The 14,235-nt window shown below is 42.9% G+C and overlaps 1 long non-coding RNA gene across 1 annotated transcript; it reads right to left on the minus strand.

Moving 5' to 3' along the window:
* Positions 1–200: 200 nt before the first annotated feature.
* LOC123081911 (uncharacterized) lies at positions 201–1,942 on the minus strand. The gene is made up of 3 exons (XR_006438839.1): positions 1,850–1,942; positions 1,399–1,773; positions 201–338 (listed from the first exon to the last, which is right to left on the minus strand). It is a non-coding gene; the product is annotated as an uncharacterized lncRNA (long non-coding RNA).
* Positions 1,943–14,235: the final 12,293 nt, after the last annotated feature.

Consider the following 14,235-nt stretch of genomic DNA (forward strand, 5'->3'; position numbering starts at 1 on the left):
GATGCCATCATGGAGTTGTCGTCATTGACGTAGAGTCCTCCATTCTCACACCACTCTCGTGCACTCATACCAAACCCTGCCTGCTATAGCGTAAGCATTAAAACTATATAACGTCCCAGGCTTGGTAACGGGGAGATGGGTTCCTACCTCATGCATTCTACTCAACTACAAGATTCAATAACACTACTGGAGGGATTGTTACAAAGATGACACTAAATGCAATAAAAACATAGGCATGAAAAGTATGGTCAAAGTGAACTTGCCTGGTAATACTTGATGAAGATAACAAGGCTCTCAGAATAATGACTTGGCAGAACTATTCATCACTCCATTGAAATCTATATAATCAAACATAGTATTCACATAAGCAATCAATCCTAGCAATCAAAATAACACTCAATTAAATAAAATAGATAAATAAAACAATAATGAATCAAAGAAGGCCAAAATAAATAACCAAAGAAAACTTTAAAGAAAAACTAGGGAAAACCAACACACACAATATCAACCAATAACTTTCATAACCTCACTAAATTAATCTAAGAAATTACTTAACAGAAAATAAAATATATTTTCATCAAAACAACAGAAAGAAATTATCTAAAATAATTTCTAGCAAAAAATACAATACAAGCTATTTCATACCCTATATACTAACTCTGCTAAACTGAAATCCTAAACAGTAGCAAAACTAATAAAAATAATTTCTAAAATTATCTACTGAATTCTAACAGAATTATATTACACTCAACAAAACTTTGCAAAAAGAATTAATTAAATCTAAATAGAACTCACTAAATTATAAACAAAACAAAACAACATAGAAAACAATACTATTTTGCCTAAAACCCTAATTTAAAATAGACTAAAATGAAATACTCAACACTACTGGATAGGCAAAGGTCCTAGTGACCAGGAGCAAAGACGATCAACTTAAACTATATTCTAGAAGTCAAACTAGAGCCAAAATAGTGTTTGAAGCATATTTGAAATAATTCGAATTTAAAATACATAAATTTGAAAACTAATGTCACAAACAGAAACTTCAAGAAATTTTGAATCTAATGCAAAAAGAATCACTCCAGTTGGACTTAAAACCTAAAAGATATTGATTTTCTAAAAACAGAACTATTCTGTTTTCAAAACAGAAACGAAATAAAAATCAAAACAGGCACGTGCTACGTGGCCTACTGCTAGTGGGCGTTCGGTACCTAAACTGCGCCCAGCCGAAACATATCAAAAACCTGCACGTGCGATTAATAACAGAAAGTCGTTCGGCCGAACCGGTTTGGCTTAACCAGAAATAAACCGATCTATAAACTAAAAACATACCCCTACACTACTTCTAATCTAGGTCGTCTATTTTAGACCGGACAGAGGGAGGGCGGCCGGACTTACAACGGTGGTGGATGTCGACGAGGGCGTCGGGCGTGGTCGCCGGCGGTGCTCCAGCGGCTGAGGGTGGCGGCGGAGGTGACGGACACATGAGGCGGAGCGAGACGGTTCTGGTGGTGGTGGTGTTCAAGCTCGGGGAGGTTCGACGCGAGTGGGGCGAGCTCGGTGGGCTTCGGCTCCGCTGGTCGGCATGGGGAAGACGACAGCGTGCGCATCGGCTTGAATGGGGCGGCCTACGGGATCCAGAGCGGTGAGGTGATGGCAATGGTGTCATCGGCGGGGTCGGGAGCCTCCTGTGGTGACGGCAGCAAATGGCTGGAGCGACGGGCGGCTTCGGTGAAATCCGATGGTCGTCGGGGAGGCTTCTTCGGTGCATGTCTGCGCAAGAAGAAGGATCAGAGAGGTGCAGAATTGAGAGGAAGGAAGAAATAACCGGACAATGGTGCTCGGGAACCTCTTGATGCGTCGGAAACATCCAGCAAAGGCTTCAGGCGGCGGTGAACTCCGGCGAGATCGGGACGGAGTTATAGGGCACGGGAGATCTATATTTTTGCAAAAATAGGAGGAGGAGGATCAGGGGATTATTTATAGGGGCCAATTCTTGCGAGAGGGGCTGCGGAGATCGAATCCCGCAAAGATTGGGCGCGGAGGCGTCGGCGTGCTTGGGCAGGGCCCTGCCCGATTCTTGCGGGAGGAGGAAGAAGGTGTGGGGTCCGCTGTCAGCGAGTGCGAGAGCGAGGGAGAGGTGCGGGCGACCGATGGGAAGCCGGTTCGGGCGTGCGACTATGCCAGCTGGGCCTTTGGGAGGGAGGGAGAGAGAGAGAGAGAGTCGGGCCGGTTGGCAACAGAGGGCTTTGGCCATTTTTTTTGGAATAAGCACAGACAAGAAAAATAAATAAAGGAAAAACAATAAGACTTTTATATAGACATATTATATACCAAAATTTTTAGAAAACTAAATCCTAAAACATGCACATATTTTCATGTACAAATAAAAGCCACAAAAAATTCGAATAAAGCAAACAATGCCATTGTTGCAATAAAACCCAATAAAAATCATTTTTAAAATACCAAAATGATTTCAAAATTATTTTCTCCTAATTTTCCATTGAAGGGAATCATTTTAGCCTTATTTCCATTTATTTAATTTTAGGAGAAAAATAATTTGATTAAAAGTCAAATAACTCCTAAATGGTCTTGAAATTGAAATTCAAACCACTTCCAAATCTTTTTTGTTTTTCCTCATTCAAATATATTTCAAATTTGCCCCTGGTTTGGAGTGTCATATTACTCCTCTCTTTATTTTGCAATGGGTCAGAGGAATTTGAAACTATTCAAATGGGAAGGATTCCAAATGGAATTTCAAAGTGGTTTAACTCCCCACTCTCTTTCATTTAAACTTTGGAGAAGTCATTTCATCTCCTCTCTTGAAAGTCGTTGAGTGGAATGAAGTTTGCATTACTTTCAAATGAGGTTTCAAATCATTTCAGATGGAAACACTTTTGGGAAAGTCCTTTTATTCCCTCTCATTCAACTTTCAAAAAGTTTCAAATTGCACTGAATTTCACCCAATCATTTACACAACAATCAAACAAACAATCAAAACTATTTATTTAATATAACATTCCAAAATTTAGAATTTTGGGATGTTACAAGTGCTCAAAGGAATTATGCTACTACTGAAAAAGAATTCTTAGCAGTGGTGTTTGCTTGTGATAAATTTAGACCTTATATTTTTTATTCCAAAGTAACTGTTCACACAGACCATGCTGCTATTAAATATCTTATGAAAAAGAAAGATGCTAAACCTAGACTTATTCGTTGGGTTCTCTTGTTACAAGAATTTGATTTACATATCATTGATAGAAAAGGAGTTGAGAACCCCATAGCTGATAATTTGTCTAGGCTTGAAAATATGCTTGATGACCCACTTCCTATTGATGATAGTTTTCCTGATGAGCAGTTAGCCGCAATACATGTTGCTAATGGTACTCCTTGGTATGCTGACTATGCTAATTACATTGTTGCTAAATATTTGCCACCTAGCTTCACATATCAACAAAAGAAAAAATTCTTCTATGATTTAAGACATTACTTTTGGGATGACCCACATCTTTATAAAGGAGTAGATGGTATTATTAGATGTTGTGTACCTAAGCATGAAGAGGGACAAATCCTACGAAAATGTCACTCCGAGGCTTATGGAGGGCATCATGCTGGAGATAGAACTACTCACAAGGTATTGTAATCTGGATTTTATTGGCCTAGTCTCTTCAAGGATGCTCGTAAGTTTGTCTCATCTTGTGATGAATGTCAAAGAATAGGTAATATTGGTAAGCGTCAAGAAATGCCTATGAATTATTCACTTGTTGTTGAGCCTTTTGATGTTTGGGGATTTGATTACATGGGACCTTTTCCTTCCTCTAATGGGTATACACATATTTTGGTTGTTGTTGATTATGTTAATAAATGGGTAGAAGCTATTCCAACTAGTAGTGTTGATCACAACACCTCTATTAAAATGCTTACGGAAGTTATTTTTCCCAAGGTTTGGAGTCCCTAGATACTTAATGACTGATGGTGGTTCACACTTTATTCATGGTGCTTTTCGTAAAATGCTTGCCAAGTATGATGTTAACCATAGAATTGCATCACCCTATCATCCCCAGTCTAGTGGTCAAGTTTAACTTAGCAATAGAGAAACAAAATTAATTTTGCAAAAGACTATCAATAGGTCCAGGAAGAATTGGTCTAAGAAATTAGATGATGCACTTTGGGCTTATATAAGAACATATAAAAATCCTATGGGTATGTCTCCTTATAAAATGGTTTATGAAAAAGCTTGTCATTTGCCTCTTGAGTTAGAACATAAAGCTTATTGGGCAATTAAAGAACTCAATTATGATTTCAAACTTGCTGGTGAAAAGAGGTTATTTGATATAAGCTCATTAGATGAATGGAGAAACCAAGCTTATGAAAATGCAAAGTTATTCAAAGAAAAAGTTAAAAGATGGCATGACAAAAGAATCCAAAAACGTGAGTTTAAAGTTGGAGAATATGTTCTTTTGTACAACTCTTGTTTTAGATTTTGTTTGCAGGGAAGCTCCTCTCGAAATGGGAAGGCCCCTATGTCATCGAGGAGGTTTACCGGTCTGGAGCCATCAAAATAAATAATTTCGAAGGCACTAACCCGAAGATTGTCAATGGTCAACGAATAAAGCATTATATCTGAGGTACGCCTATTAATGTTGAAAGTAATATTATCCAGACTTTGACACCGGAAGAACACATAAAAGAGTCCTTCCGGAACACTCTAGAATCGTGAAAATAAGGAGGTACATGATACGGTAAGTAAACGAACTCCGAAAAATCTGCAAAAATATTTTTTATCAGTTTTGGAATATTTTAAAATTTTGAAATAAAGAAACTCCTAGGAAGCGTACCATGGTGGACACAAGACACCAGGGCGCGCCAGGGTGCCCACCTGGGACACCTCCCGTACTCTGTTTTTCTACCATATACTTGTCCTGCAAGATAAAAAAATCTATATACACTTTCCAAATCTGTTGATCACTGTATCACGGAGAAATCCGTTGTTCTCTTTTTCCTTGTTGTTTTCTGTCAGATCCCATCTACACTGGCCTTTTCAAGCTCCTCCAATGATAGGATATCTCCATCACCACCAAAAAGAGAATTGAGTATCGGGTATGGGCACTCCCCTTGGCTTCCGCCAAGCTTGGGGGAGGTGCCCCGGTATCGTATCATCCCACTATCTTTTTTGCTTTTATTTATCTTAGTTCAATCTTTTGCTTTCAGATGAAATAAAGTTTAGTTTGATCCTTTCTTATTTTTGAGAGTTTGCTTAGTGATCTATCCTTCTAATCATGTGCAAGTTATATAATGAAGTAGTTTTAGTTTTTGCTTTCTTTACTTTCATGCTGCAAATGAAGAAATAAAAAGAGAAAGGAAATAAATGAAGAAAGGAAATAAATAATGAAAAGATTATATGCTAATCCTATGGTAGGTGATAGCACCACATAAGGAAAAGTAAAGGTAGAAAATTTTATTAGAAATTGACAAACATAGCATTAGTCAATGACGTAACTCATGAAAGAATTAATAAAGGAAGAGAAGATTCACATATAGATATACTATCCTAGAAATATTTTGTGATTGTGAGCCCTCATCAAAATATTATATGCCAAAATTGTTGACGTTGGACAAGGAAGACAACTTAATGGTTTATGTTTGTTTATATTCACATAGAAGTCATATTGTCATAGATCCTTTAACATGTGATGCTTGCCCCCTATCTTTGCTAGTCAAAAATTCTGTACTAAGTAGAGATACTACTTGTGCATCCAAAAACTCTTAAACCCAGATCTTCTTCAAGAGTCCACCATACCTACCTAGGGATTGAGCAAGATCCCTCAAGTAAGTTGTCATCGGTGCAAAAAAGCAATAAAAATTGCTTCAAAATATGTGAGATCATTTAGTGTAAGAGAAAATTGAGCATTGTACGAACTTGGATGACAAAGAATAAAAGCGACAGACTGCATAATAAAGGTTGTCATCTTAAGGGGAAATGCAACATGACGTTCCCTTGCACTAAGGGATCAAGCATGTAAACAAATAAGCCCATGGCAACCTCTGCTTCCCTCTGCGAAGGGCCTATCTTTTACTTTTATGTATTTACTTTTATGCAAAGAGTCAAAGTTTTCCTTCTATTCCTTTTTTATTTTTCTCTTTTGGCAAGCATCATGTGGTGAGGAAAGATCTAGGCACATATGTCCAGTTGGATATAGATAGTATGAGTTATTATTGTTGACATCACCCTTGAGGTGAGTATGTTGGGAGGCAAAATAATAAGCCCCTATCTTTCTATGTGTCCGGTTGAAATGTTTTGCTCATGGGTACAAGGTGAGTGTTAGCAATCATAGAAGACTATATGATGGTTGAGTATGTTTTTTGACAGAAAGACTGTAAGGGAACCCCCTACAGTATAATTGGTGCAATAAGCCCAAATTGCAAGTGCCATGCATAAGGCCTGAGTGGGTGGGAAGGCATCAGCCCCTACCCACCACTAGGATATGCCTTAGTTTGCATGGTTGAGTATGTGGACTTGCCTAAAGGCTCCAACACGTGACCCTTCCTAAAAAGATGATGAATTGTAGTTGCAAAGTTGACTGAGAACATAGTTTGTTGGTTTCTAATAGAGTTTTTGCTTTATACTTCGATTGTGTGATGAACTATTACTTATTCATGAGAAGTATATGATAAAAGTTCTATGATAAAAGTCCTATGTTTAATGTCGTTGCTGTTATAATCAACATGATGCTTCTATGATCAAAGATCAATCTCTCAAAGCATGTGGACATGTTTTTCAATTTTGGTTTTTGCTTGAGGACAAGCAAGGTCTAAGCTTGGGGGAGTTGATACGTCCATTTTGCATCATGTTTTATTATTGTTATTTATAATGTTTTTATCCATAATAATGCTCTTTGGAGTAATTCTAATTCCTTTTCTCTCATAATTTGCAAGGAACACACCAAGAGGGAGAATTCTGGCAGCTCGAAATCTTGACCTGGAAAAGCTACGTCAGGCTACCTATTCTGCACAATTCCAAATGGGCTGAAACTTTACGGAGATTTTTTATGGATTATTTAAGAAATATTGGAGTCAATAAACACCAGAGGTGGGCCACCAGGTGGGCACAACCCACCTGAGCACGCCAGGCCCCCATGGCGCACCCTGGTGGGTTGTGGCCTCCTCGGCCCACCTCCGGTGCCCATCTTCTGGTATATAAGTGGTTTTGACCTAGAAAAAAATAAGGGGAGGACTTTTGGGACGAAGCACCGCCGCCTCGAGGCGGAACTTGGGCAGGAGCACTTTTGCCCTCCGGCGAAGCGATTCTGCCAGGGGAACTTTCCTCCCGGAGGGGGAAATCATCGTCATCATCATCAACAACAACTCTCCCAACTTGTGGAGGGCAATCTCCATCAACATCTTCACCAGCACCATCTCATCTCAAACCCTAGTTCATCTCTTGTATTCAATCTTGTTACCGGAAGTATAGATTGTTGCTAGGGGGTGACTAGTAGTGTTGATTACATCTTGTAGTTGATTACTATATGGTTTATTTGGTGGAAGATTATATGTTCAGATCCATTATGCATATTAATATCCCTCTGATCATGAGCATGTTTGTTGTTTGTGAGTAGTTACCTTCATTCTTGAGGTCACGGGATAAATCATGTTGCAAGTAATCATGTGAATTTGATATGTGTTCGATATTTTGATAATATGTATGTTGTGATTCCCTCAGTGGTGTCATGTGAACGTCGACTACATGACACTTCACCATATTTGGGCCTAAGGGAATGCATTGTGGAGTAGTAAATAGATGGTGGGTTGCGAGAGTGACAGAAACTTAAATCCCAGTTTATGCACTATTCCGTAAGGGACCGATTGGATCCTAGAGTTTAATGCTATGGTTAGAATTTATTCTTAATACTTTTCTCGTAGTTGCGGATGCTTGCGGGAGGGTTAATCATAAGTAGAAGGTTTGTTCAAGTAAGAACAACACCTAAGCACCGGTCCACCCACATATAAAATTATCAAAGTAGCGAACACAAATCAAACCAATATGATGAAAGTGACTAGATGAAATTCTCGTGTGCCCTCAAGAACGCTTTGCTTGTTATAAGAGACCATTTTGGCCTGTCCTTTGCCTCAAGAGGATTAGGCTACCTTGATGCATACTTGTTACTATTATCGTTACTTGCTCGTTACAAACTACCCGCTACTTACAATTTCAGCACTTGCAGACACTACCTTACTGAAAACTACTTGTCATTTCCTTCTGCTCCTCGTTGGGTTCGACACTCTTACTTTTCGAAAAGAGCTACAATTGACCCCCTATACTTGTGGGTCATCAGGTACCAATTGCAATTCTCAGTGGGACTGAAACAATCACAATAAGCAACAGAGAGCTGGCAAGGCCATATAAGTGGATCCGATTTGTTAGGGTTTGGCAGTTGCTAAGTCCAGATGAACTTGGTGGCTCCGGATAGGAAATATCAGTGGGGCCGAGTTGGAGTTTGGGTTTGGACATATCTGGATAGAGAAAGTGGTTGAGGGATTTGGAGCAATATCACTAAGCACTTGAGCAAATAGATCATTAAGCAACACCTCATCCCCTTTTAATAGTATTGACTTTCTTATGGACTCAATGTGATCTTGGATCACTTAAAAATGTAGAGTCTTGAGCTTTTGCCAATCCTTTTCCTTAGCATTTTGAGGGGTCCACATCTCTAGTCCTTGCCATGCCAATCATTGAACATCCTGAAATATTTATCTTAAATGGACATTAGTTCAATGAGATATATGTTGTTATGAATTACCAAAACCACCCGGGGATTAGTTGCACTTTCAAGTACTAACCATGTCGTCTCCCGACCAGGTGGATCGGGCCGAGGACCCCCATGGCGGTTCACTATTAGGCCACTTCAGGCTGCACATGACATATACAAGGAAGATTTCACAAGACTTGGTGATCAAGACAGGGACTCCTCTTCACCGACGTATCCGACTAGGACTCTTGTTATCCTAGGCCTCCGATAGCTTATATAAGTCGAGGCTAGGGTAGTCGATAGATGATATTCCAGATCATTAGAATCGTACACAACAATCTCGTGGTAGATACATGTACTATGTATTATCCCTCACATCAATACAATGAAAAGCATGATATAGGGTATTATCTCTTCAAGAGATCCCGAACCTAGGTAAAATCATGTGTCCATGTTACCATCGCTCCGAGATGCTTAGGTTTGGACCCCTACCTTGAGATATGCCAGATTTAACACCAACATTGGTGGCCCGTACAGGTCCCTGCGGGTAGTTTCCGCGGTGCGATGGGAATTCAAATTGAACCCGCGCGATCTACGCGTCAGAACCAAGCTTTGTCATCGACATCGGTATCTTATTCGACGACTCAATTGGTCAACTTGGCTAGACTGAGGACCACTCGGAGATCTAGATCTATGTTTCCTCCAATCACTTTCTCCTCGATGTGAGGAGAACCCCTTGGATCTAGATCTTGGAGTTCTTAGTGATCTCCTAGTTCTTCATCTCATATTCCTCCATAACTTGTGTTGCTTTGGTGGGATTTGGGAGTGAGGAACTTGACCACTTCGTGTGTTCTTGCCATTGGATTAGTTGCATCGTTTTGAGTTCTCCACGATGATACATGGAAGTGAAAAATTGAGAAGCTTATTACTCTTGGGTTCTTGGTACCCTAGAGATTGTTCCTATTGGGTGCTTGGGCGCCCTAGACGGTTGGTGGTGTCTCAGAGCTCAATCATTGTGGTGAAAAGCTCCGAGCAAGCGTTGGGGTCTCCAATTTCATTGTGGATATTGTCGCGAGCAATTTGTATGGGTTCTGATGACCGCCCCAAGGGTTGCCATAGTGTACAAGTTCGGTGGTCGTCCTCAAGGGTTCAGTGACTGCCCTCAAGGGTCCCTTAGTGAAATCACGACATCTTGCATTGTGTGAGGGCGTGAGGAGATTACGACGACCCTAGTGGCTTTTTTGGGGAGCACTGTGCCTCCGCACCGCTCCAGAAGGAGATTAACATCTGCAAGGGTGTGAACTTCGGGATACATCATCGTCTTAGCGTGCCTTGGTTATCTCTTACCCGAGCCCTTTACTTATGCACTTTACTTTATGATAGCCATCGTGTTTCATGTTATATATCTTGCTATCACTTAGTTGTTTATCTTGCTTAGCATAAGTTGTTCGTGCACATAGTTGAGCCTAGTTGTTTTAGGTTTTGTGCTTGACAAATTAAATGCTTGTTTTATTTTGCATTTGTTCAAGCCTAAACCATAATTATTTTGAAGCGCCTATTCATCCCCCCCTAGGCGACATCCACGATCTTTCACCCTCCATTGCTACTTCTAAAGTGATGATATACTCAGCCTCTGTTGTAAAAACCTCCATAGTTTTCTTCTTGGAACGATTCTAGCTTACCTTGCCATCGTTTTGTGTATTCATAAAATTTACAATGATCATGCATTAGTGTAACACTTCACAACGAAGTTCTTCATCATGTCCTTTTATGAGAAATACGTCCTTAGACTTTCTCAAGTACTTAAGGATATTTTCCACTGTAGTCCACTTGATCAACACCTTGATCATATTGGTATCTTGCTCGTAACACTCACAGCATATGATCTATCTGGTTGTGTGCGTACCATGGCTTATATGATAAATCCATACAAAAATGTATATAGAATATCACTCATGTGTTCTTACTCATCAGTCCTCTTAGAATACTGAGTCTTGCTCAAAATATTTCATGTGACCTTGAAAATAACACTTCTTGGCGTATACCAAACCTTTTAGTATATTGTCAATATTTCCATGTGACCTCGGCAAGAACACTTCTTGGCATTTTCATACCAAACCTATTAGTAGTCTATTAACATGTATTTTGGCTTAGCGTTATTAGGTGCCTCACTCTATCATAGATCATTGTATCCCAATATGTATGTGTGACGCCCCCGATTCAATCGTACACTAATCATGCACGCAAACGTGTACGATCAAGATCAGGGACTCACGGGAAGATATCACAACACAACTCTAAAACATAAATAAGTCATACAAGCATCATAATACAAGCCAGGGGCCTCGAGGGCTCGAATACAAGTGTTCGATCATAGACGAGTCAGCGGAAGCAACAATATCTGAGTACAGACATAAGTTAAACAAGTTTGCCTTAAGAAGGCTAGCACAAACTGGGATACAGATCGAAAGAGGCGCATGCCTCCTGCCTGGGATCCTCCTAAACTACTCCAGGTCGTCGTCAGCGGGCTGCTCGTAGTAGTAGGCACCTCCAGTATAGTAGGGGTCGTCGTCGATGGTGGCGTCTGGCTCCTGGGCTCCAGCATCTGGTTGCGACAACCAGAAAGAAGGAAAGGGGAAAAAGGGGGGAGAAAGCAATCGTGAGTACTCACCCAAAGTACTCGCAAGCAAGGATCTACACTACATATGCATGGGTATATGTGTAAAGGGCCATATCAGTGGACTGAACTGCAGAATGCCAGAATAAGAAGGGGATAGCTAATCCTGTCGAAGACTACGCTTCTGGCAGCCTCCGTCTTGCAGCATGTAGAAGAGAGTAGATTGAAGTCCTCCAAGTAGCATCTTCAAGTAGCATCTCCAAGTAGCATCTCCAAGTAGCATCTCCAAGCAGCATCGCATAGCATAAACCTACCCGGCGATCCTCTCCTCGTCGCCCTGTAGAAAAGCGATCACCGGGTTGTCTGTGGAACTTGGAAGGGTGTGTTTTATTAAGTATTCGGTTCTAGTTGTCATAAGGTCAAGGTACAACTCCAAGTCGTCCTGTTACCGAAGATCACGGCTATTCGAATAGATTAACTTCCCTGCAGGGGTGCACCAACTTACCCAGCACGCTTGATCCCATTTGGCCGGACACACTTTCCTGGGTCATGCCCGGCCGCGGAAGATCAACACGTCGCAGCCCCACCTAGGCACAACAGAGAGGTCAGCACGCCGGTCTAAACCTAAGCGCGCAGGGGTCTGGGCCCATCGCCCTGAGCACACCTGCACGTTGCGTGGGCGGCCGGAAGCAGACCTAGCCTAGCAGGCGTTCCAGTCCAATCCGGCGCGCGCCGCTCCGTCGCTGACGTCTGAAGTGCTTCGGCTGATACCACGACGCCGGGATACCCATAACTACTCCCGCGTAGATGGTTAGTGCGTATAGGCTCGTAACCAACTCAGATCAAATACCAAGATCTCGTTAAGCGTGTTAAGTATCCGCGAACGCCGAACAGGGCCAGGCCCACCTCTCTCCTAGGCGGTCTCAACCTGCCCTGTCGCTCCGCCACAAAGATCCACACAGAGGGCCGTCGGGACAAAGGTCCTTTCAGCCCCCAATTCGTGAATCACTCGCGGGTACTCTTCGAGCTGACCCGACTTTAGTCCCCATCTGTATAGTATGTATGTATGTATAGTATATACCCGTGATCACCTCCCGAGTGATCACGGCCCAATAGTATAGCAAGGCAGACCGACAAGAATGTAGGGCCAATAATGATAAACTAGCATCCTATACTAAGTATTTAGGATTGCAGGTAAGGTATCAACAGATGTAGCAACAATGTCAGGCTATGCATCAGAATAGCATTAACGGAAAGCAGTAACATGCTACACTACTCTAATGCAAGCAGTATAGAGAAGAGTAGGCAATATCTGGTGATCAAGGGGGGGGCTTGCCTGGTTGCTCTGGCAAGAAGGAGGGGTCGTCAACTCCGTAGTCGAACTGAGCAGCAGCAGCGTCGGTCTCGTAGTCTACCGGAGAGAAGAGGGGGAAGAAACAATGAACACAATGCAAACAAATGCATATCGATGCACGACATGACAAGTAACGATGCTAGGTGTGCCCATTCGCGGTAGTAGGTGATAACGACGAAGGGGGGAAACATCCGGGAAAGTATTCCTGGTGTTTCGCGTTTTCGGGCAGAGGAGCCGGAGGGGGAAAGTTGCGAGTTCGATAGGTTAGGGGTGTGTGGCGGACGAACGGACTGCGCATCCGGAATCGTCTCGTCGTTCTGAGCAACTTTCATGTAGAAAGTATTTTCATCCGAGTTACGGATTAAAAGATATGATTTTCTAAAGATTTAAATCATTTTCTGATTTTAATTAGTTATTTAATTCCAACATTATCCAAAACAGTGAATGATGACGTCAGCATGACATCAGAGTGATGTCAGCAGGTCAACTGGTCAGTTGACCAGTCAAACCAGACAGGTGGGTCTAGTGGGACCCACATGTCATTGTCAGGGACATTAACAGAATTCTAAAACTAACTAAATGGGTTAATTAGTGTGTGGGTCCTAGCAGTCAGTGAGAGATTAATGTTTTAATTAACTAATTTAATTAATTAGCAGTTTATCTATTTGTTTTTATTTTTATTTATGGCATGGGGCCCGCATGTCAGTGCCACTGGGCTGCCCAGTCAGCACGTTGACCCAGTCAACAGGTCAACAGGGGGGCCCTGGGCCCACCAGTCAGTGGCCCAGGTGGTGCCACGTGGGTGCCAGGTCGGCACCCGCCGGAGACGCGCCGGAGCTAACTCCGGCGACCAAAACAATGTCGGCCCCTCGCCGGAGTTGGCCGGAACCGTGCTACGGGGCTCGGTTTCGGGGGCGCGTGGGTGCGTTCGAACGGTCACTCGACCGCGCGTCGAGTGGTGGTGGTGGCATCGCCGGACCTGGCCGGAAACGTCACCGGCGACGAGGTCCGCGGCGTTGCATTCGGGCGCTCATCAGGGATGGCGCTAGGAGGCACGGGAGGGAGCATTCGTAGGCGCGTTGGGCTCCTAGGGACCCCAGGAGCACAACGGTGAGCTCGGACAAGCGTGACGGTGGATGGGTCCACGGCGGCGAGGTACACCGCGGTGACCGGACCCCGGGCACGACGACGAGCTAGTTACCGCGTGCGCTAGGGGAGCTAGAGGGCGGAGGAGGGAGGCAGCTCACCTAGCGGCACGCACGATGGCCGGTGAATGGGTTAGTAGCTGCAGGGGCGTCGACGGAGATGAAGAAGAACGGCGGCGATGTTTGTCGGAGCAGAGGAAGAAGACGGCGGCGTAGGGGGGGCGTTGCGGTGACTCCGGTCTCCAACGGGTTGCGCCAGACGAGGGAGAGGACGACGGCGGCCCTTGGAGACACCGTGGGGCGGTGAGGTGGGCTCGGTGGCCGTGGTTAGGCCGGAGCCATGGCGTCGGTGGCGTCCGGATGCAAGGGGAA

Source organism: Triticum aestivum, chromosome 4A (genome assembly GCF_018294505.1).
Source record: "Triticum aestivum cultivar Chinese Spring chromosome 4A, IWGSC CS RefSeq v2.1, whole genome shotgun sequence".
Classification (NCBI taxonomy): domain Eukaryota; kingdom Viridiplantae; phylum Streptophyta; class Magnoliopsida; order Poales; family Poaceae; genus Triticum; species Triticum aestivum.